At 41.4% G+C, this 22,778-nt stretch overlaps 1 protein-coding gene across 2 annotated transcripts in view; it reads right to left on the reverse strand.

Annotated features, from left to right (window-relative positions):
- Positions 1-22,778, reverse strand: part of LOC144772936 (P2Y purinoceptor 8-like) — a 255,181-nt gene that overhangs the window by 226,716 nt on the left and 5,687 nt on the right. The window contains exon 2 of one of the 2 annotated variants that reach the window (XM_078657634.1): positions 5,986-6,193. The exons of the other annotated variant lie outside the window; for it this stretch is intronic. The gene's annotated coding sequence lies outside the window, so the exon portion shown is untranslated. The remainder of the gene's footprint in view (positions 1-5,985; positions 6,194-22,778) is intronic. 2 annotated transcript variants of the gene reach the window in all.

A 22,778-nucleotide genomic window follows, 5' to 3' on the forward strand; every position in this document is an offset into this window, starting at 1 on the left:
ACCCAAGATACCACCGTCATAAAGGGGGTTAATTCTGCATCCTCTGTACATACAAAAGGTGACATGTCTGACACTAAGAATAAGGGCCCTATTAGGATGTTGGTTGGTGAGCCTCGGACCACTCGATGGAGGCTCACCGACTGACATCTTAGGTTTAAAGTCTGATGCATAATTACAATGTAGGCGGTCGGAGTTTACACCAGCCGGTTGGACCGACTGGCTTCCGATGGGGTCAAGGAGCCAGTCGGAGAATTCGGGGCTGCACATAATCCCCTGTGAACTGCGTTTTTGTCGTGGGGATTATGATTTTGGATTCTGACAGGCTTTTGGTGTCAGGCTTTCCAACATGAAAAGCATGTCAGAAAGCAACTTTGGGGGCTCCTAGCAGGGCCCCATGCCTTAGTGTTCTCTGGTTGGGGACCTGGGGGGTACCTAAGGCGCAACCCTGTCAATACCCGAACTGTGAGGTGCCTGCCACACGGTGCAGGGATTAAGAGAAACTCCAATTTCTCTATGGGAGCTTGTGCTGTGGTCGGAAACCTGCCACAGCACAAGCTCCCATAGAGAAATGGAGCTTTCAACCGCACCATGTGTGGTCGTATTGTAATTGAGGTGTCAGGACCAGCGACCAGAGGTCAGTTGGTCTCGATACGCGGTGATGTCGGTCGGAGGCAGACATTGTAGTGAGCCCCTAAGTGGCTAACTGCCAAGTGCTATTGGAGGAGATGGAAACCATGGTTAAGATACAGGAACATATGTTGTCATTAAACTGGGTTACATCCTGATGCAGAGAAGATAGTCTAGTTGTACTTTCCATTTCAGTAGAGTGCTAATTTTCCCATAAAGGTTCTTTGTTCGCATGCTTTGAAAAATTCAAGGCTTCTTTTGATTCTGTTCAAAAAAGTCTGATCTGATCTAAGCTGGCCCAATGGAGAATTCCAGGGGAGCACACCTCTTTGGGCTACTGAAGAGTTCTACTGCAAAGCATAGGCTAAAATATTCACCAATTGAGGCCTAAATTAATGGTGTGTCGGACCTTGCCTTTAGGAGAATCATTACACAAGCAGCTGGCTGCCCCATAAAATTAAGAGCCTATGGAGTGTGTCAACATGCAATAGCTAAACAAATGTACAAGAGTACTTGGCAGTATGCAAACCAAATCGACTAGCAGTGTTGATAAAACTAAAATACTAGTATTTGGCCACTAACTCAAGAAAGTTGGAGGTTTGCGATTTGAAGATCATCTCACTGAATGGGTCCTACATTATATACCTTCAAGTATAGTTTGAAGCAAAGGGGCATTTTTGGCACCAGGAACATATTTTACCTCAAAGACATACTACTGAAGGCGGTACAACAACTGGGCAATCCTAGGTGTGGCTTTTGCAGCACCTCTTGTGGAGAAAAGATCCACTAAGGGCTTGTGGTCCGTTTGTAATTGAAACCTGGTACCCCACACAAAAATGCGAAACTATTGAACACCCCACCAACGTGCCAGGGCCTATTTCTCAATGGTGGAATACATGTGCTCTGCACCTTTCAATGTGCAGGAAGCGAAAACAACCACTCTCTCATTGCCCTTGTGTACTTGAATGAGCAACGCACCAAGCTCATGGTTGCTTGCATCAGTAGAAATGATAGCCTGATCTTCAGGATCAAATGGCTTAAGAGTGACTGTGCTTGCAATGTCGTTCTTTATCGCCTCAAAATTAATCTTACAACTTTTTGACCACTCAAATTTGACACCCTTTTTCATAAAATTTCTTAAATCATGTACTTTCTCAGAAAAATTATGGACAAATTTTGAATAGTACTTTGCAAGACCGAGGAAAGATCTGAGTTGATCTTTGTGACACAGAGCAGGTGCTCTTTCTATAGCTTCCACTAAACTCCGCTTGGGCTTACCTTCATCACAAGTCAAAGTGTGACCTAAGTATTCAACTTCCTTTACACCAAATTTACACTTGTCCAAAGCTATAGTAAGACCAGCATCAAATAGCTTCTTCAACACCGCTTCTAAAATCTCATCATGTATGATCTTATTGCACCCTCACACCAAAACGTCATCTTGAAATACTAATATGTTTTTCAAACCAGACAAAACAGCTTGCATAACTCTCTGGAAAACAGAAGAAGCTGATGCCAATCCAAATGGCATTCAAAGAAACTGAAATGCACCCTCAGGAGTTATGAAAGACGTAACATATCTGGAATCCTCGTGCAACAACACCTGGGTGGTAGGCATTGGATACATCCAACGTAGTGAAATACGCACCCCCTTTTACACTTGCTAACATCTCACTAATGCGGGGAAGAGGATGTAGGTCAATCCAGATATTGTAATTTAAGTCTCTCAAGTCTATGCACATCCTGATATTGCCATTGGGTTTTTTGGCCAAAACTATTGAACTCACCCATTCAGATGCCTCAGGGCTCAATCATTCCCTCCTTGCAAAGCCTCTGCAATTCAACATTGAGTTTGTCTCTTAACATCAAAGGGACATTTCTAACCTTATGGACCTTAGGTACTGCATTTTCCTTCAAAATGATACAGTGTTGAATTTTTTTAAACAGCCCAATTATTTCCTAAACAGTTCAGGAAATTTGGTCATCCAAACAGCATTGTCCACAGATGATGTCATCAACAGTACCTGTTGCAGATGATTAGGGTCTAACACAATATCAAGAGCCCTTTGTTCTTTCCAACCCAAGAGACCTTCCTTTGTTTACAATATACAATTTGGCTGTAGTTTTTCTGTCTAAAAACACATTTCTGTTTCAATATAACCCAGAACAGGTAATTTGTCACCACAGTACCCTTCAGGTATAACATCAGTAGGATGTAAATCATCTATTTTGCCACCCACGCCTTCCCAAATGAACTTATCAATGAAGGTGAATGGTGAACAAGAATCCGCTCAGACTTGTATATCCTTCCCCTTAATTTTGATTATAAATTTTGGTGGGCGATAATTATCATACCTGCCCCCTTCACACTTGAGAATTTGGTTGGTCTCTCTCACCATCACCTCTACATTGTCATCATCACTATCACATGAAACATCTTCCCTCTCAGATGGTTCAATTTGCTTTACCAGATTGATAGACTTAAAGGAAACAGGAGATCCCAAGCTTTTACACAATCTCGCAAAATGACTAAACCTTCTACATTTGTAACATCTACAGTTAACAGCCGGACAATGGTTAGCGTCTGCAGTGTGCCTTGAACTACCACACCTAAAACATGACTTGGGCCTGATTTGTACTGCTTCTGGTTTCTTTTCCAATGTTACTTTCTCAACACCTGTCTCGATGTTATGAACTGTTTCATCTTGACGAACTTTCATAGAAACAATACTTAACTCCTTCACATATCTGGAGGTATTCTCCATTCTCTTAGCCACTGACAAAGTTTTCTCCAAAGAAGGATCTTTCATGCCAAGTAATTTTTCCTGGATTTTAAGATTAGACATTCTATTAATTAGTTGATCCCTAATTATTTCATCTCTTATGTCTCTAAACTTACAAGTGACAGCCAACATCCTTAAATTGGTTCCATATTACTCTATAAACTCACCTGGAGATGATGTGCGTGAAAATAATTTATGTCTTTATACCACGACACTGACTTTTTTCCCACAACTTTGTTCTAATGCTTTTAGAGCAATTTCATAAACATCAATATTGTTAACCCCTGCTCTGTCAGCCTCACCTTCAGAATTCCTTTCATCACTTATAGCTTCCACTAAGGGTAACGTTTTTAAAACATTCCTGCCCTCTAATCGCTAATTTCCTCTTAGATACATATACATCACCCCCTATAGCTTCTAAATACGTTTCGAATGTCTCCTTCCAGTCTTCCCAAATCATACAAGGTTGCCCTGGGCTTTGTAGGCAATAAGGTGGCGCAGGAATGACTTCTGTTGTCATAATTTAAAAGATATAGGTGCCTCTGCGTACAGCTCATGTTTAAAACTAAGCACAAACTCACAAATAAATTGTTGTCACAGTCCCAAACACTGTATGAACTTGACTCTGGAAGATTACAGTCTGACTGCGCAACTTAAAGGGTTAAAGGGATCAGGATACAGTCCCTAATTGATATCCACAACCAATTCGCGTAGGAGAATGACACGTATGTTTCTCACTGGAGATGGTACTCCCAAAGTAGCGGCATACTAAATTGGCGAGCAAGCACGGTGTAACGTGGAATACAGCAAAAGGCAAAATTACACGCAAGTTCCTGGTGTTCGTGTCACCGAAGTTTTCTTCTTCAAGAACGCCGGCATGCTTCCTGCGTATGTAGCATGCGTTCCTGGTGTGCGTGTCACCAAAGTTTTCTTCTTCAAAGATGGTGGCACGCTTCTTGCATATGTAGCGTATTCGCTGTGCCAGCGTCAAGACATCCGCCTGACTCCAAAATGGTGGAACGTATGTGGCAGCGCGTTGGCAACAGAAATCTCGGCAGAAACTGTCAAATGTCAGGAAATTGATGTAAGAAAACAGAGCGCGGGCCTTCTGACCGTTGCTATCACAACTTTCGCAAGTAAGCTTTCCGTTTTTTTTTTTTTTCAAAGCAATAGAAAAATTGGCACCTTTATCCACGGGCTGGTCAGACACTAGACGATCCTCCAGCGCCTAACAAAGTCTTCTTTAGCAAAGCTGGCGTGCGGTCCTTCCAACCGTTGCTATCACAAGAAAGCCTTCAGGTCTCCTTTCAAGTAATTGAAAGGTGGCACCTGTCTCCATGGGCTGGCCGGAAACCAAGCAATCCTCCAGTGCCAAACAAAGTCTTCCCAAGCAAAGATAAGGACTTTTCAGGGGTTGTACGCAATCCAACAATGTTTCATCTCCAATAGCGATGAAAGAACGCCCTGTTCACTTGTAGTTTTCTTAAAATGGACATGCCATCCTCGTCACCAGTTTTGAGGAGCCAGGACACATTGTGAAAAGTTTAGAGAGTTCATTCAGTAAACAGGAACGGCCCCTGAAAACACCAGCCACTCTCCACAGCAACAGCTATCTCTCTCTGTAGCCTACATTCCACAAAAGCCTCAGAGAGGACAAGTTGCTAAGGAAATACATGAGAAGAATATAACAAGTGTATTCCCTCAAGATCAATTCATTGACACTCATAGATGCCCTACAGATAAATTCAGATTGAAATTAATCAATAGGCTAAAGCACTGCCTTAAAGCCAGGGGAAACTTTGCAAAGTGTAAACACAGTTCAAGTGCTATTGATACTTACGTTTTTATTCACCAACACTTTCATGACAAAAATTGTTCCGCATTTTACAAACATACAGTCAGATAAAACTTGTCTTGCTTAACTTAAAGGAAATTAGCCCCCATTGGAAGCAGGGAGCTACCAAAGAATGCAGATTATATAGGTACAGGATGAAATCGTTAATACATATTGTTTGTGTTTGTCTTTTAAATTTCAATATTCACTGGAACTTGGAGTTAAGTCCTGCGATCATGTTTATGACACAGTAGGGAAAGGAGAACACCCCTAATTGTTGGTTACATTCATCAAATGTATACAAGTTGAACCAAGGTTGTTGTAAAAACGTTTTTTGGCTACCAGTCTACAAGTATGTGTCATAACATACCGCCCCTTTAAGAAATTGGGTTATTGGTTGAGGGGTGGTAGAAACCTGACTCAGGCAACAACCACAATCCTTGTCAGGGTGAACCACAAAAGTCACTAAAAAACATTTGCCTAACCCTTTCACACCCAAGCACATAGAAGTCAGGCTTAACTTAGACACAATGTGTAAAGTATTTATGCAGCACAGAGACAGTAATAAAGTGAAAACTGAACACAAGCAAAACCAAACACCAATTTAGAACAATAGAGAAAATGTTAATAAATAAAATAACACTGAAATAATCAAAATCCAATCCAATCAATACAACCAGAGATATTGATTTTTCAAGTTTTATGTAAAAATAGAGCCAAAAAGCAAAAAGTGCCACTCACAGTTTTCTGGTCGTGCTAGGCCTGGGCAAAGTCAAAAGTTCAGGTCAACCACCAGGGAGTATGTGCCGCATAGAGGGACCAGGATGGTTGTGGCGACTGAAGAGTTACCTTCTAAAGTACAGTGTAAGAGTTCTGTTTGGGTTGGAGGAGGCTGCGAGGAGGAGGCTTTTGACACGAAGAGCATATCGAGCACTATGGATGGTCATTGCTGTAACGAGAAGAGCCAGGCATCGCTGAGCCTTGCATTGGCTGATCGTCGCGGACGGTTACAGTCGGAAGAAAGTGCTAATGATACTCTAATTTCAGCACTTCAATAGTAAGAGGATTTTCCATTCTCGCTTAACTCTAAATTAGGCCCCTATTCTTTTATTTTTTATGTTAAATGTGTTGCTCTGTGTGGATATTAACTAAGTCATGTGTGAATACTCTGTTATAAAGTATTGGATTTCCTAATCAGCTATCTCCTGCTAAAGTAAGCCTTTACTGCTTGTGTAGTCTATTGTCTGGGGAGTACGTTTTACATACACTGTTGTGACTATCTGAATGTAGCACAATAATACTCTAGATGCAGGGACACAAGTAGTAGACAACAATGTACATTCTGGATAACTCAAAGTAATCACACTGGTCTGGTCTCGTCCTCAGAGAAAAAGCTTTCCAGTGCTGCATGAATTCTTCCACTGGCTGTTGGTCTTATGCATGTATGCTCGGTAAAGCTGATGTGTTTCACCAATTAGTTAAGTAATGTCCTTCCCTGTGCTCACTTAATAGGTGAATAGTAGCACGTGAAGCATAGGCTCTTAAGTTTTTCCTGGACCACAAATTGCATGCAGCTTTCAAAGTGTCAAAGTGCACCCAACATGTGAGTACTATAAAATATATTATATAGTAGTAGAATGGCACCTAGGGTTTGGCAGAGAAGTCGTCTCTCACCTTAATAGTCATACATAACTTAATGGTCTCTGTGTCCACTAATGCAGAATGGCTTAATGCTTCAAATTTGTTATATTCCTTTGAACAAACACAAACAGATTTAAAACAGATTTTTTCAGGTACTTTTCTCAAACTCTCCATTTTATAGTATAAGTAATTACAAAGGGCTGCCAGTAGAACTTTAGTGAAAAAAGCAAACATCAAGTGGTCTTACATTTGTAAAAGATAATCAGTGTGGCAATTGAAAATCATCTCCAAATTATTGTGTGTTCATAACATAATGATCAAAATATTGTCAGTGAAAAACTATGGTAGGATAGAATATCGAGATGTTTATTGTTCTTTTTTACGTTTGTACACAATATCACTCTTTAAATATAGTGTACTAAAATATTCTCGTATATACTAAGACTTTAATGTATGCTGTCTTTCTTTTTTATGACATTTTATTTATAAATATTTGTTAGATTATTATTACTTAATTTTATATTTTTAAAATGTTTTATTTTTTCAGCTTGTGGGGTTTAATGGGGGATTGATTGGGTATAGTTTACACTACATTATGTTATTAATTTGATTTGGTATAACTACTTATTTTTTAATTGAAGAATTAATTTCTTTGTTTTATTTTACTATCTGATTTGTGCGGTTCACTGGGGTATTGGGTGTATGTTTTTTTTATTTTAAGGTTATGTTAATTATTATGTTATTATTTTCAAATTAATTTACAACTATGGAGGTAGGTATCCTGTTATATTATAGACTTAGAAAGCTGTGTTCAGGGCATGGTTTGATGCGCAAGATGGTGGTTGCCGTTTAACAATGCTCCCATGTCCGCATTGACAATCCTTAACCATCTTCCACTCCGGTTCTGCATAAACAGTAAACAAGTGGGATTTGGTCGACTACAAAGTTGCAGCCAGTGCAGGTAAGTACGATGGGGCGGGACTGGGCATGCGGGGTGGGGAGTCAACAGATGACGAAATAAGGAACATAAAATAAATAAATAAAATTGTTGTCTGTTTTCTCCCCCGCCCTGCCGCACCAGGCTTACCTGCACCGGCTGCAACTACGACTACACCTCTGCCCACATCAACCAATATTCAGCTTCAGTGGATGAGAATTGACAATTCAAGGGAGTGGGGGCCCCACCCTCGCTGGGCTTAAGATGGCAACCAGCTGTCGAAGTAGTGGAGTATCCCAGTCATGAAGAGCGGTATATCTGGTGGTGGCTTTGCTGGACCTTGTGTGCCTTCTGGGTGGCCACTTGGGTGGGCTGTGGTGGCAGTGGACTGCTGCAGAAATCAAAACCCTGGCAAGGTTAGGCAGGATGCAGACACAGAACTGGTGCCAGGCAAGGGGTGGTAAGGTGTTGAAAGTGCGGTGCTCTCAGCCCACCTGCTGCCAAGCAGAAAAGTGTAGGTGGAAGTGGAAACCCTTGAAGGCTTGCCATTTGGTGTAGGTGGTGGAATTGTCTCCCAGTGGTTGGACCCCCGGAGCAGAGAGCTGGAAAGCTACTGTGAGGGCCTGCCTCGAGTACTGTAGTGGCTTCTCATCACTTAAATAGACTCGAACTGCCAGACCCGTGTCTCGGAATCAGTTTCCTCGACTACCCGACTACACGGGTCTGGCAGTTCGAGTCTATTTAAGTGATGAGAAGCTGATTGTTAATAAAACGTGATAGGTGATCATTGATGAAGACAATAATCTTTGCAGAGTGATATTGCTGGATAGTAAGGACACGATTCCTGTTACTCTCACGCTTACTTATGTATATATGTGCAACTTCATCGTCCTGATGATGGTCCTGTGGATCTGTTAGACCAACGGGGGACCGAAACGTCGACGCCCAGCACCGTTTTGCTTATTTTTCTATTCTTGAGATTATGTATTTGATGAAATGTTATGATTGTTTTTCATCTGATATGGTATTTCAGTTGTCCATAATTCTAGCAGAAGGTGTTTTTACACTACTGTAAATAAGTTTATAATTTTCAGTATTGTGTTAGTTGCCAAATATCAAAAAATACATGAAAAAGAAGAATATGTGAAAAAATAAATATGATGTTTTGATATATTGGGGTATATGTATATGTTTTGATATTCTCTTCACCTGCAAGTTAATTACTGATTACGTATGTGGCATAATTTTGAATAATAAGGAAGTTGAAATAGTTCTTTTTAGGGACAATTGGATTCTGTTATTGATTATACCCAATCCCTGGGGGATGATTGGGTGTCTCTTTGTGATTTAGATAGTTCAGTGGGTGTGACTGCTGCATCAAGCATGACTCCTGTGTCTTGAAACTCGATCAGTTGCTTGCCAGCCGGGGTGAGCTATACAGTGGTGCTAGAGGTATATGACCTGCACTATTGGGGATGCAGGGGGGAGCTACTTGCAAGTTGCCCCTCCTTCTGCTATCAAGAGGGCAGCTGCCTCAAGAGTACCGCAACTACAGGCCCAATCTAGCACATGGTGGGCAGTGAGACTCCAACAGCCCTCCCATACAGCAGAAGCCCTCCCCTCCCACTAGACTAGGGCTGCTGACTTCTGTTTTGGCACAATGTAACCCCTGTGAGCCTGCCCAAAACCACATGCTGACCACCGGTGCAAGTGAAGACCTAATTAAATGCACCGTGGCCACAACATTCAGCTATAGTCATTGGAAACCCACACACTTGATCAAGAGACTGCTACCTAGCCTCTTTTGGCTCCCCTTGTATGGCTGGCTGTGGTAAAACACAACTTACGGCCAGAGACAAGACATGAATGATCCCTAAACAGGGTAAAATAGAAACACTTGGCAAGGCTCTCACTCAAGCCCTGCTCCGGAGACCCAAAAAAGCATAGTGCCCATTTTGGGGTCCGCGGGATGCTCTGGGTGGAAGCTCGACTGACCAGATGCGCTAGGCCATTCTAACATCTGACAGGTGCTTGAGGCAAAAAAGGGAAAGTCAGGATTGACGTCGTTCTTCTCTAGCAGGACATCCTTAATACAGTGGATCGACTGACTGAGTCGGAGGGATGCATCTCTGAGCAGGAATACACAGTGAAGGACTTCAGAACCAAGGTGAGCCAGATGAAGTTGTCCTCTATATTGATGGTGCGTACTGAGCATGTGGAAGGTAGTTCCTGCCACAACAACATAAGGCTTGTAGTGCTCCTAATGGGTGTAGAAGGGTCCAAGCCTGACTAATATTTAGATGAGTGACTTAAGGTTAGGCTATCAATGGCAGTGTTCACCTCCTGTTTCCTCACAGATTGTGCCTACAGCTTCCTCAATCCCATGCCTCCCCTTTGGGCAGAGCCTGGGCCTCTAAGGCCTACTTCTTAGCCTATGAAGGCTAATATCTAAGACTCTACACCGTGAGGGAGAGGTACATTTTCTGTTCTGCAAAATAAAATACAGGTATTCATGGGCTGTACCAGTGCAATACTGAACCAGATTAAATCCTTCAATTCAGCTAAACCAAAACTGGGGCTATGGGTTTAAATTATACTCCTTTGTACCGGCCAAACTGCAGATCATCTTCCAAGACAAAACACAAAAAGAGGCTGACTGCACTTGGTACAGACCAAGGTCTGAATCTGAATTGTTGGACTCAGATCAAGAAACAGCCCATAGTGGTGTGCAGCAGCTGTCAAAGACACACACTTAGAGAATTCGATAGTTAACATCTGAGACCTATGGTTAGAGAGGTGGTGTGTTTACAGGGCCACTCACTGGCTGTTGGACAGAGGCAGCTAAGCAAATGTGGTACTTAAATGGTAAAAGGTGCACTCAAAGGGAAAATACTTTGTTATTCCTAATTTATAAAGCCTGGTTCCATTAGGTCAGAGTAAGGGTGGAAGGAGTCCAATCAGTTTGAGGGCAAACTCTCCTCCTAGGGAGTGTTTGAAGTGAAGCGGCTCCTTTGGCATTTTCACGGTTTAGAAGTGTAGGGTGTATAGATTTTGCATGATGTACGGCTCATGTGATTGTCGAAAGAGATACAGACAGGGTTATGCATAATCGTCAACATATAGATTTTGGTATGGCATGCACTCTCCCTGCTAAAGTAATCACCTGGAATATCAATAGACTCCTGCTTAAGGTTAATCAGGGCACAGTTCTTAAGACAGACAAAAGGTACAATGCCGACATTGTACTATTGCAAGAAACACATCTAATAGGCACCAAATGCTCATCCTTGTTTGCAACAACTTCTCTATGGTGGAATATGCAGCGCTTTCCAGGAATTCACAAGAGGGTGTAATCTTGTTAGGAAGGAGCTTCCCCCTCCAGCTGAAAAAAACATGTACAGATCCTCCGAGTAGATATATTGCCATCACAGGCCTACTGGGTAAAAAACTACTCGGTAACAAACAGATTCATTCATAAGCGTTTCCACCACACTACTGAGCTCCTCCTTTATGGGATGTTAGGGTGTGCTCATCTGACAGCTTCTGGCGGTGAGTCTGGTCATAGGTGGAGACTTTAACGATATGGTATGCTGAAACAAAGATAGGATGAGTGCTTTTTACTCAGGAGCACGTGAGTCATTCTCCAGAAGATTCCTAATTCCAGATATAGATCTTCATACTATGCCCTCTCTACAAATCCTGGCACAAGGCCTCTCAAATCTCTACTTGTTGGCAGTGATGCTCACCATAAGGGTGTGAGGCAGAGACAGTGTTGGCGTCTTGAAAGCTGGCACCTGACAAGGGCCCTTGAGGCATATATAGTGGCAGAAGTGGATGCTTGGATGCTTACTTTAACAAAGACTCTCTGACCTAACACCTTAAATTATGGGAGGTCTCTAATGCATGCAGGCAGGTCAGATCATTAGCCAAACTGCCCGGGGAGGATTAGGGACAGAGGGAGGAGGCTATTGCTTGGCCTTGAGGTATATGTAAAGGAACCCAACTACATAATGCTCGGAAGATATTGTGGGCGAACAACAGAGAGCTATCTCCTCGAGAAGGAGATTAGAGAGGAGGAACTAACCCAAGCATTGCCACAACTTCAAAGTAGCAAGGCTCTAGGGCCAAATGGTCTCTCAGCTGAGTTTTTTAAACTAACGTCAAGGGATGCTGTGCCTGCAATTAAGGCAATGTTGAATGAGGCCAGTGCCACAGATGAACTGCCACAAGACCTGCATTTGGCTCATATCATGGTTATTCTTAAACTATACAAGCCTCCCAATCTTTTATCCTCATAACAACCTATCTCCCTGAATACTGTGAAGGCTACGATGCTGGCTAAGGCCCTTGCCTTACATATGTCTATGGTAAAATCGTCTGTAGTGCACTTAGACCAGTGTGGCTTCATGCTGGCCAAGGCAAGTAAACACAATATCAGACAACCACAGAATACCTTGGCACATAACCTATGAAGCTCCCTAGCTCTCCACATAGTGAGAGGGAGCTTTTGACTCTGTAGGATTAAAGAATATATTCCTTCTACTGCAGAAAATGAACTTTGGTTCTAATTTCATTAAAAATAAACAAGTCTTATACACAAACAAATGAGCCGAGTGATAATGGGGCTACAGTGTCTGAATTCTTTCCCATTCTTAGAGGCATCCAGCAAGGATGCCCACTCACCCCTTCCTTTTTGCCATTGCCACAGAACTCCTTGTGAAATGGAAAAGGAGAAACACACTGGGCAAGGATGCCCAGATTATTTGGCAGGATCTCCGATTATGATGATGATCTGCTGGTTTACCTCCATGATCACAGGAGTCCAGCCAGCTGGTCCTTTGTACCCTGCAAGTCCTCCGAAGGTACTCCCTGTTATAGATCAATCAGAGCAAAAATGTGGTGTTTCTGCTATGAGCATCAGATCCTGTCCTGCAGTAGCCTCTTGACTGACAGAGGCTAAGGAAGGTTTCCAATATGAGGGGTAAACATCTCAAGACATCAGGCCCTGGCTTGGGTCTGAAATATCACCCCTCACATTGACAGATTATGCACCAATCTAAAACGTTGGCACCCCCATCCCAGACAATGTCATTACTGGGTAGAGCAGCACATATTTTTTTTTTGATAATCAACTTCATTAGGCATTTAAAACAGCAAAGGAAATTCATTGGGTGCAGCTCATTCAACAGAGCAGCACATTTTTAAATGGTAGCATTTCCGCATATCCTGTACCAATTATAAAATGTCACATATAACATCCCCAGACATTCTTCTCTCAAACTAGCAATTATGATCAGGAGCTTCATGTGGAAAGGTAGAAACCATGAATAAGTGCTACTAATCTCCTTTCAACTGTGGGATAGGGGCTATTATCACACGTCTCAGACCATCATAGCTAATGAATGGTTGCAAAAAGAGACTAATGACCAACATATGCTATAGGATATGGGGAAGATACTTACCTTACACTACTAACATAGAAGAACTCTGCCCACGAGTCTGCCCCTTTTCACATTTACAGTATTGTAAATACGGTAGGACACTCTATGACAGATAGGTTGACAGAATCTCACACAGGAAACCTCTTTGTGGCTAGGGGTGATGTTGAGTCTGGTACACAAATTGTCCGGTGGTAAGACATCGGACAACACAAGGGGTGTCAAGACTGGGTGATGTGAAAACCTTAATTGATATTTGCTCATGTAGGGACATCCAGGATAACTTTGATATGCATAAGAGCTACTTTTTAAGATACCTGCAACTCAGGCATGCACTAACCCTACAGGTTCATGGAGTCTCAGAACTGATGGATTTAACCCGTTGGAAGGGAAAGTCCTAATGGAAATCATGGGTAAGCACAAGACCTCTTTATTACATATATCCAGGGTGATCCACATCCAAGGCACATTTCAGGCTTTGAGGGAGGTATTGGAGGGGGATGTGGGATCACTTGAGGATGATGAGTTTCAGGAATCCAAAATAGCCCCTTGTGAGGATGTGATTGCAGCCCAATATAAATTAATAATTCAGTTTTGCAATCTACATTGAATGTATATCACCCAGTACAAGCTGTTGTCATTTGTTTGGGCCTTTCTCTCCAACTGCCTCCACTGCAATAGCCCATAGGCAGATCAGATACACACTACCTGTTCATGCCCCCGCCTAAAGCGCTATAGGGAAATAATCTCGTGGGATTACCCATTGCTAGTGCCACTGAAATTAAACCGCAGGGGAGAGCCAAATTATGGGGCAGGGTTTGCTACAGCATGAGGCAGGAAAACGCAAATTATGTGGCATAATGCAGCACATTTAGTGATAGTAATACTTCATTATTTTGACAGTTTTACACTTTTGATCTGCCTGGGAATTGATTGCATTTAATTAGTATCAGTTTGACACCAGAATTTAGAAATAAGCAATAGAAAGGTGACCAGTCGACCTTTGAAAAGGACCTTCGACTGTGCAACAACACATTTTGCTGCATTTTTAGTAACTTTTGACTCATTTGAGCTAGAAACAGTTTTTTTGTTAAAATCTGCATACTATGCAGCATATAATGGGTTATATGGCAAATGCAGCAAATTTACAATTTTGCGGAAAAATGCTGCAGCTGCACAATTGCATAATTCCAGTGGCCCTGCCGATTAATAATGATCTGAAGCTAGCCCTGCTACATATTACTAATAAAATGGATGATAATAGGTAAAAAATAGTTGTTATTACATATTGGCTTAATTTTAGCTAAGTGAGATATTGCCAAGCATTGGTGCGATAGTGAACTGTCCAGTGTTGAAGAGTGAGCTACCGGAACAGAGCATTCTATGGAACTCTAAATCCCCATCAGTAAATCAAGATGTTGTCCACAAAATGTTTTTTTAGGGGAATGGATAAACTAATGTGGCATAGAGAAACAATACTTTCACCTACTGCAAATGCTGGCAAAATGGAAAGTTGGCAGAAGTGATCTTTCTGACCAATACCTTGGCTGTGCCTCTTACAACCATTAATGTTGAGTGAAGCTTGATGTCCTGTGGTTTGTCATGTGGAATGTAGGTACGTGCACAGTGGTTATTAAACTCAATAACGTGTTTTGAGGAAAAAAAGAAAGCCACATTTCCACAGCATTGAACAGGAGGAACATTGATACATTTACAAAAACAAGTTACAAAATTAGATATTAGGGGGCAGATTTACAAGCCCCATGCACCTCTTTTACGCCGCCGTTGCGTCACTTTTGTGACGCAGCGGCGGCGCAAAAGATGCGCCATGGTGCAGGGTATTTACAACGTGACGCATCTCCCAGATGTGTCACGTTGTAAAGCCCTGCGCCAGAAGGAGGCGTTCCATCGCAGGGGGGGGGCGTTCCGGCGCAGGAACGCCTCCCAAAAGTGGCTGAGTGAAATCTACAAGATTTCACTCAGTCACTTTTGGGCCCATGCTGCGTCAAAACCCTGCGCCTGCTTGAAGCAGGCGTAAGGATTGACACAGCATTGTGGAGATAGGGCCCATCAGAGTATTGCTGGAGCTGCGTCGTGCTTGCGACGCAACTCCAGCAATTCGCCGCTTTTATGGCACAGATGCGTGACGCATCTGTGCCGTTTTTGCCTCATGGTGCGCCGCATTGTAAATGCGGCGCATCCACGGTGGCGGAGCTGCGGCGCACAATAACTGGTGCATCCCTGCTGATATTCAGGGATGCGCCAGTTATTGTAAATCTGCCCCTAACTGTCTGGGTCAGTTGAAATAGTAACATTACTTATCAGCAGACGTTATCTAAAAAATGTGATTAGAATAATATACCTTTGAAAGACCCAGGATTACAGAGAATAAATGTCTAGTTGTTTAGGATACAAGAGAGTGGGTTGCAGATTATTTATGCATTGTTGTAGATTACTAACAAAGGATTACAAATACCATCACTTACAACTTTTTGTTATTGTTAATTTTTTTTATCTCACATATATATATATTTTTTTATACATGAACATCTTGGCGGTTCTGTTACACTTAAAGGGTCCACATGGTCATTACACACTCAAATAAAAAAATATTTGAATGAACACTGATTTTATGAACATTATTTCTTCCCTCTTAATGAATGTTAGGACTCCATAATTTTAAACATTAACAAATAAAGAAAACTTCAAATTGTGATTGATAACAAAAGTATGCCATTTCCAGAGGATTGATTCAGAGGACTGTAAGTGCCATCATGCTTACATTCTCTTTAATGTATTTTAACTTTCATTGTCAATATTTGATTATATGTGTTCATGTGACCACTAGTATTTGCTATAGCAAGGCTCAAACAAAGCCAAAACACATTGGGGAATCTAGCACTTCTGTAAACAAAAGAGGATATATAACAGCGTTGGTGAGTACATAGGGCTTCCACAAATACCACCACTGGGTCTGGGCTACCAGTAGCACAGCTTAGCCACAAGCTAGTGAGAAACAACAGAAGATGCTGATGCTAGTCAATTTCAACGACAATCATTTAAATCTACAAACATTGGAATGAAACCAAATGTTTTGGATTTTTATTTTCTTCTTACTTCTTATGTTTTATTCAGTGACACTTTATACACATTGAATTATTTTACATTTCACTTGATTTTTTATACACACATATTTTGACCTTATGTACAAGACCTAACCACTACTTTTTAAAAACAATACAAATTTAACAAATTCATTCAAACTCACAATCATACTCCACTCATACTCTTACAGATAAAATATAGCTGGAACTAAATTATTCACAGCAATGCCATATGTAAATTTTCGAAATTCAAAATCCCTTATTTAACCTCCTAATATGTTCAGTCTTTTTAATGGCTTATAACAGTCTATGCGTTTCGAACCCAAGGTTTTTTATGGGGTTCTCATCAGGACGGTAGTCGGTAAAAGAAGGAGAACACCTTATTTTAGAACATAATATCTAAATAGCTACTAGCTGCGTACTTCAACACTAACCACCTCTGTGTCTTACCTCTTTTCAATCAGAGCCTGGACGGATTAACACTAAACCGACGTGCCACTCATATACAAGGCAACCTAGTGTGTTGAAAACCAAAAAACAGAACAATCGCCAATGTCAGCATCATTCTGTTTCATCATTTGCAGCTCATTCATACACTCGTTTTTAATAATCTCTTACTTGTGCTCATATAATTGGGATTTGGGTCTTGGAATTCTGTGCAGCCTAAACAGTATCAATAAGAAAAGGGAGAAATGTGTCTTCAGTATTGATTTAGAATACCCCCTTGTGCTAACATATGGGTCACATGGAAGTAAAGTACCTCAAGCTTTGGCTGACTTCCGATCTCCGGGGTGCCAGTGCTCCCGCCTGCCCGAGAAAAAACAAGACGAGCGGGGGACAATTTTAGGGAAGGAAAATCGAATGCTCGGTGCCCCGACTGCCTAAGGTATTTACCGGAATATGATTCTAACTAACTCTTGCGCCAGGTGGTAAACCCGCCGTGCACTAAAATTGTCCCCCGCTCGTTTTGTTTTTTCTCGGGCAGGCGGGAGCACTGGCACCCCAGAGATCGGAAGTCAGCCAAAGCTTGAGGTACTTTACTTCCATGTGACCCATATGTTAGCACAAGGGGGTATTCTAAATCAATACTGAAAACACATTTCTCCCTTTTCTTATTGATACTGTTTAGGCTGCACAGAATTCCAAGACCCAAATCCCAATTATATGAGCACAAGTAAGTGATTATTAAAAACAAGTGCATGAATGAGCTGCAAATGATGAAACAGAATGATGCTGACATTGGCGATTGTTCTGTTTTTTGGTTTTTAACACACTAGGTTGCCTTGCATATGAGTGGCACGTCCGTTAAGTGTTAATCCGTCCAGGCTCTGATTAAAAAGAGGTAATACACAGAGGTGGTTAGTGTTGAAGTACGCAGCAAATAGCTATTTAGATAATATGTTCTAAAATAAGGTGTTCTCCTTCTTTTACAGACTACCGTCCTGATGAGAACCCCATAAAAAACCTTGGGTTCGAAACGCGTAGACTGTTATAAGCCATTAAAAAGACTGAACATATTAGGAGGTTAAATAAGGGATTTTGAATTTCGAAAATTTACATATGGCATTGCTGTGAATAATTTAGTTCCAGCTATATTTTATCTGTAAGAGTATGAGTGGAGTATGATTGTGAGTTTGAATTAATTTGTTAAATTTGTATTGTTTTTGAAAAGTAGTGGTTAGGTCTTGTACATAAGGTCAAAATATGTGTGTATAAAAAATCAAGTGAAATGTAAAATAATTCAATGTGTATAAAGTGTCACTGAATAAAACATAAGAAGTAAGAAGAAAATAAAAATCCAAAACATTTGGTTTCATTCCAATGTTTGTAGATTTAAATGATTGTCGTTGAAATTGACTAGCATCAGCATCTTCTGTTGTTTCTCACTACATAGGGCTTCAGCATGTATATCATTTATAATAGTTCATATTATTTATACCAAATACACACTTAACTTTTTATAATTAGGTAAAAAATAAAAGTATTTAAGAATGTATTTGATATGTGTTTATTAGAGTTTTACACATGGTTCAACAACAGATTCAAATTTGGCTCCCAGCATAGTAAGACATTATCATGTATAGCGGCCAAGAGTTTCAGTGTAGTGACATTGCCACAGGCACTGGGTTGCACACTGAGAAAATATCGTCAGCAAACATATAAGCAACAATTTACAACAGGAAAGAAAATTAAAAAAAAGAGAAAAACTCTGGAGTAGGTATAGGATATGCAAGAGTACGTTACCTAAGGGTAAGAAGTTAGCCTGGGGAAGTACCCCATAGGGGTATCACCGGAACAGGAGTTGTAATCAGGCCTTAGTGGGCGGCTCTTCCGTGGGAGGCTGGTGGTAATGTCGCAAGTCAATGGGGGTCAGGTCCCGGTGTGTGTCCCGGGCATGGCGTGTTGTGGGCTGGCTTTGTACCTGCACGTCCCATATTTATGTAATTTAAATTGCAAAATTAAATACATTGTTATAAAAATGAAATACATATTATTAATATTGAGTGTATTTTTCTAAATTATATATTTTTTAATTTAAAAACATGTATTATTTTAAAAATACATATTGTACTGTTTTATTTTTATGGACAAAGTTATATTTCTTTCTTTAAAAAAAATAAGTTTTGTTTTAAGTTTAGATACTGTAATTTAGTACTAAATATTATATTGACTATTATAGTGTGATATTTTTGTAGACTGTATTTTTGCAGCTCATAATATTGTACTTTTGATGTTAATATTTTGACACTGATATTTTTGTACTACAATATTTTTTTTGTCTATATTGTGACATACAACCACTTAGTCCTTACACCATATAACCAGTATCATCATTAACTTTAAACATTCTCTAAGCTCTGTTACTGTCAATTTACCACCTCCCATTTGTATTTCATTTTGCTGCATCTGGAAGTCAATGCATTGCTAATGGTTACAAAATAGCTTTCTATTTAGCAATTCTGTGGCAAGTCATCAATCATGTATTTCATGGAACACCAATATCCTCCTGCATTTACAAAACTATCCATTAGGGCAGAGTTAGATGAGCTGCTGCGGATCGTCAGCTTGATATTGGATCTCTGATTTAGCCTCCCTTTCCTGTCTGTCTAGAGGGTGTGCAGGACTGAAAGGTGATGTTTCCCTATTGGGGGAGACTTCTGTGCTGTTACATATGAACTTTGAGGAATGGTTTTAGTCCTACAGCCCTGAATATCTGTTGAGCCCTTAAACCTCTGTCTGCCTTTGGTGACCCTGATAGCTCTTACAGTTTGTGCCTGCCACTGATGACAACTGGGTGCCTATTACTTCCCCAGCAGGTTTCTAAGTGAGCTGCAGAGAGCCATACAGTGTTCATTGGCTTATAAATAAAGACTTAGAGCACACAATAAATAATAGTCAGCAGATGTATGATTTGGTCTTGTGTCTTTTATTAGTAGTCTTCAGGCTTTCAAGCAAGCCTCTAGACAACACGTTTTTCCTCGTAACGGCGTTGTGACTCCAACTTCATCAGGGCTGAAGAAAATGTAGGTTCTTTAGGTTCAAGAAATGCATCTTATAGTACACCATTGGCATACAGAACACAACCTGGATTGGGTAAGCGAGTACTCTTTCATAGAGTATAATTCTGCTGAGTCTTTTATAATATTTTAAGAGCACTCGTACTGATGGATGAATGTCGTTTTTTTCTTATGGTTAAAATGAGGGGATTACTGTAAAGGTATGCCTCACATTTGTGGTGTGATAATTAACTTATTTAGATGTGGGTCTGGTAGGGATTCACACTTATTTATTGACTTGGTGGTGGAGAGGCAATTTGTAATTTGTTATCATTGGGTGTATTGGTGCATTGTTTTGTGTTTGTTGTGTTTTATATAATAAATACCATGGTGAATATTCATATCCGGTGTTTGCAACTGAACCATTTCGTTACGAATTAATGATGCATGTGAGGACATGGTTTAAGACTTGATTATGTTATGTATCATTGTTAAGATATGTATTTATAGCGATTTGGAGAATGTAATTAGAATAAGCTGTGCCTTATTGTCTTTAGCCTGATGAAGTCGAAGGAAAAATGCCGTTACGACAAAACACGTGTTGGGTAGAGGCTTGACTCAAAGCAAGAAGACAACTACCAAAAGACACAAGACCAAATTATTCATCTGCGAACCATTATTTATTGTGGGCTCAAATGTTTTCTTTATAATTGAGCCAATATTGCCTATTAAAGATTATTTGGTGGCTACCTTTCCTTTTAACACTCTGCTAAAGAGAACATGACTCTTCCACTTATTTATGTGTTAAGAGTTCATTGGCTTAACCAGCCCCTAAGGAGGATCTTCGGTCTTTGGGCATTAGGGGCATGTGAGAGAGGAGAGGAAGTGAATGTAGCATAGCCATGACCAAGAGCCTGGAAACCTTCCTGGTGCCTCAAGGAGTTACTGTACAGAATCAGATCGTGGGCTGTGATTTACCATTGGGTACTCTATAATGCACACGCCATGATTTTGTGCAAACAGAAAACACAACAAGAATAAATACAAAAGAAAAAACTAATATCTTTGGCTTCAGATCCTTCGCTGTTAGGATAGAGGTAATGAACTTCATGAACATTCACAGGCAACAGGAGTGGCTCTATCCAACTAATCTCCACTCTAATCTACCACACACCTCCATAGTCTACCCCACTCTAATCTACCACAAACTCTCCCACGCCAATCTACCACAATCTAATTCTACTCCACTGCACTCCAATCTACCTTACTTGAGTTTACCACACTCCACTTCACTCTACCCAAATCTACCCCACTCTACTTCACTCCAATCTACCCCACTCCACCCCAATCCATCCTACTGCAATCTGTCCCAGCCCACTCCACCTCAATCTACCCTACTCCAATCTACCCCTCCCCAATATATCCCACCTAAATCTACCCAACTCCAATCTACCCCTATCTGCTCCACTCCAATCCAATCCAAATCCAAAAATTCTTTATTTCGGCCTCATGGGCCATAAAAGAAGCAATAAAAATACATACAGATAAAAGACAATATATACAATAAAAACCAGCTGAACCTGCAGAATTTAAAGAAGCGTGGTAAAATGGATTAACCAGACATTTTCTTCCTTATTATCCATGCTGCCATTAGGAATTTAGAAACCGCAAACACAATGTGGCCCAGGGTATTCGTTTTCAGCACCCTGTAGGCTTGTAAATAGTTACTGAAGCCCAGATTCCGACATAGAGGGGCTAGCCAGCGCCTCCTCGGACTCCAGTAGACATGGCAATAGAACATTATGTGCAAGTCATCTTCTTCCTTAACTTTACAGCATGGGCAAAGCTTGTCGCCCCCAAGCGACCACTTGTGGGTAAAAACTTTGGTAGGGAGCGTACCGAACCTCCATTGCAGGAACAACTTCCTCGCCAAAAGAGGATAGATAAAATCCATAAAAGGTTCAAAAGCATAAGAATTTTTGGATACAATAAAATATCCGGTCAGGGTGCCACTATCATGTGCACTGTCCATATCAGCAAGGGTTTTGTTCTTGTAGAGCTGTGCCAGGGTTTTGCGCGAGATCCTTCTACATCCCTGCGCTGGGTCATCCCATAGGTCTGGCAAATTCAAACTAACACATTCCGATTTGATGAGTGCCAGCCACGGGATCTTACCATTGACATCCAGCCTCAAGACATGTATGAGGTCCTGCCTATAGTGATGCAGCTCCTCAGTGGACCATAACCGATGCCAATACTTCACCGGTTTCGCCCGCAAGTCCTCTGCGATTGACGGGAGGCCCAAGTCAAGTCTTAGGGGGAGGAGTGGTGTGCCCTGCGGGAGAGCAAGTAGACGTCTGAGGAAACAATTTTCCACCACTGCCATGACCTTCCCAGCTTTATGGCCCCACAGCTCACTGCCATACAAGGCGGCCGCCTTCGCCTGAGTCCTGTACATTTCTAAGGCCGGGCTAACAGGCTTGAAGGTGGACTTGTTAGATACCCTCAGGAGTGCGCCCGAAAGCTGGGAGAGTTTCAGCCTAGATCTTGCCACCTGGGAATCCCAAGTCAGATTTTCTTGAAGTGAGACCCCCAAGTATGTAAAGGTAGAAACCCTTTCCAGAGTGGTTCCCTCGAGTTTTGGGCTGGGTCTGGTCTTGGTCGGAGGGTTGAAGATCATGAACTTAGTTTTTTCCGTGTTCACCTCCAACCCATGTTGTCTACAGAAGTGACCAAAACCATCCACGATCCTCTGAATCCCCATGGGGGATTTGGAAAGAAGGAGGGTGTCATCGGCAAACATAATTGCCGGAACCCTCCTTCCTGCCAAAACCGGGGCATCATTGTCCCCGACAGCGTCCAGATGTTGAATGACGCTGTTGATGTACAGACAGAACAGTGTCGGAGCCAAAACACA

This window comes from Lissotriton helveticus, chromosome 8 (assembly GCF_964261635.1).
Source record: "Lissotriton helveticus chromosome 8, aLisHel1.1, whole genome shotgun sequence".
Classification (NCBI taxonomy): Eukaryota; Metazoa; Chordata; class Amphibia; order Caudata; family Salamandridae; genus Lissotriton; species Lissotriton helveticus.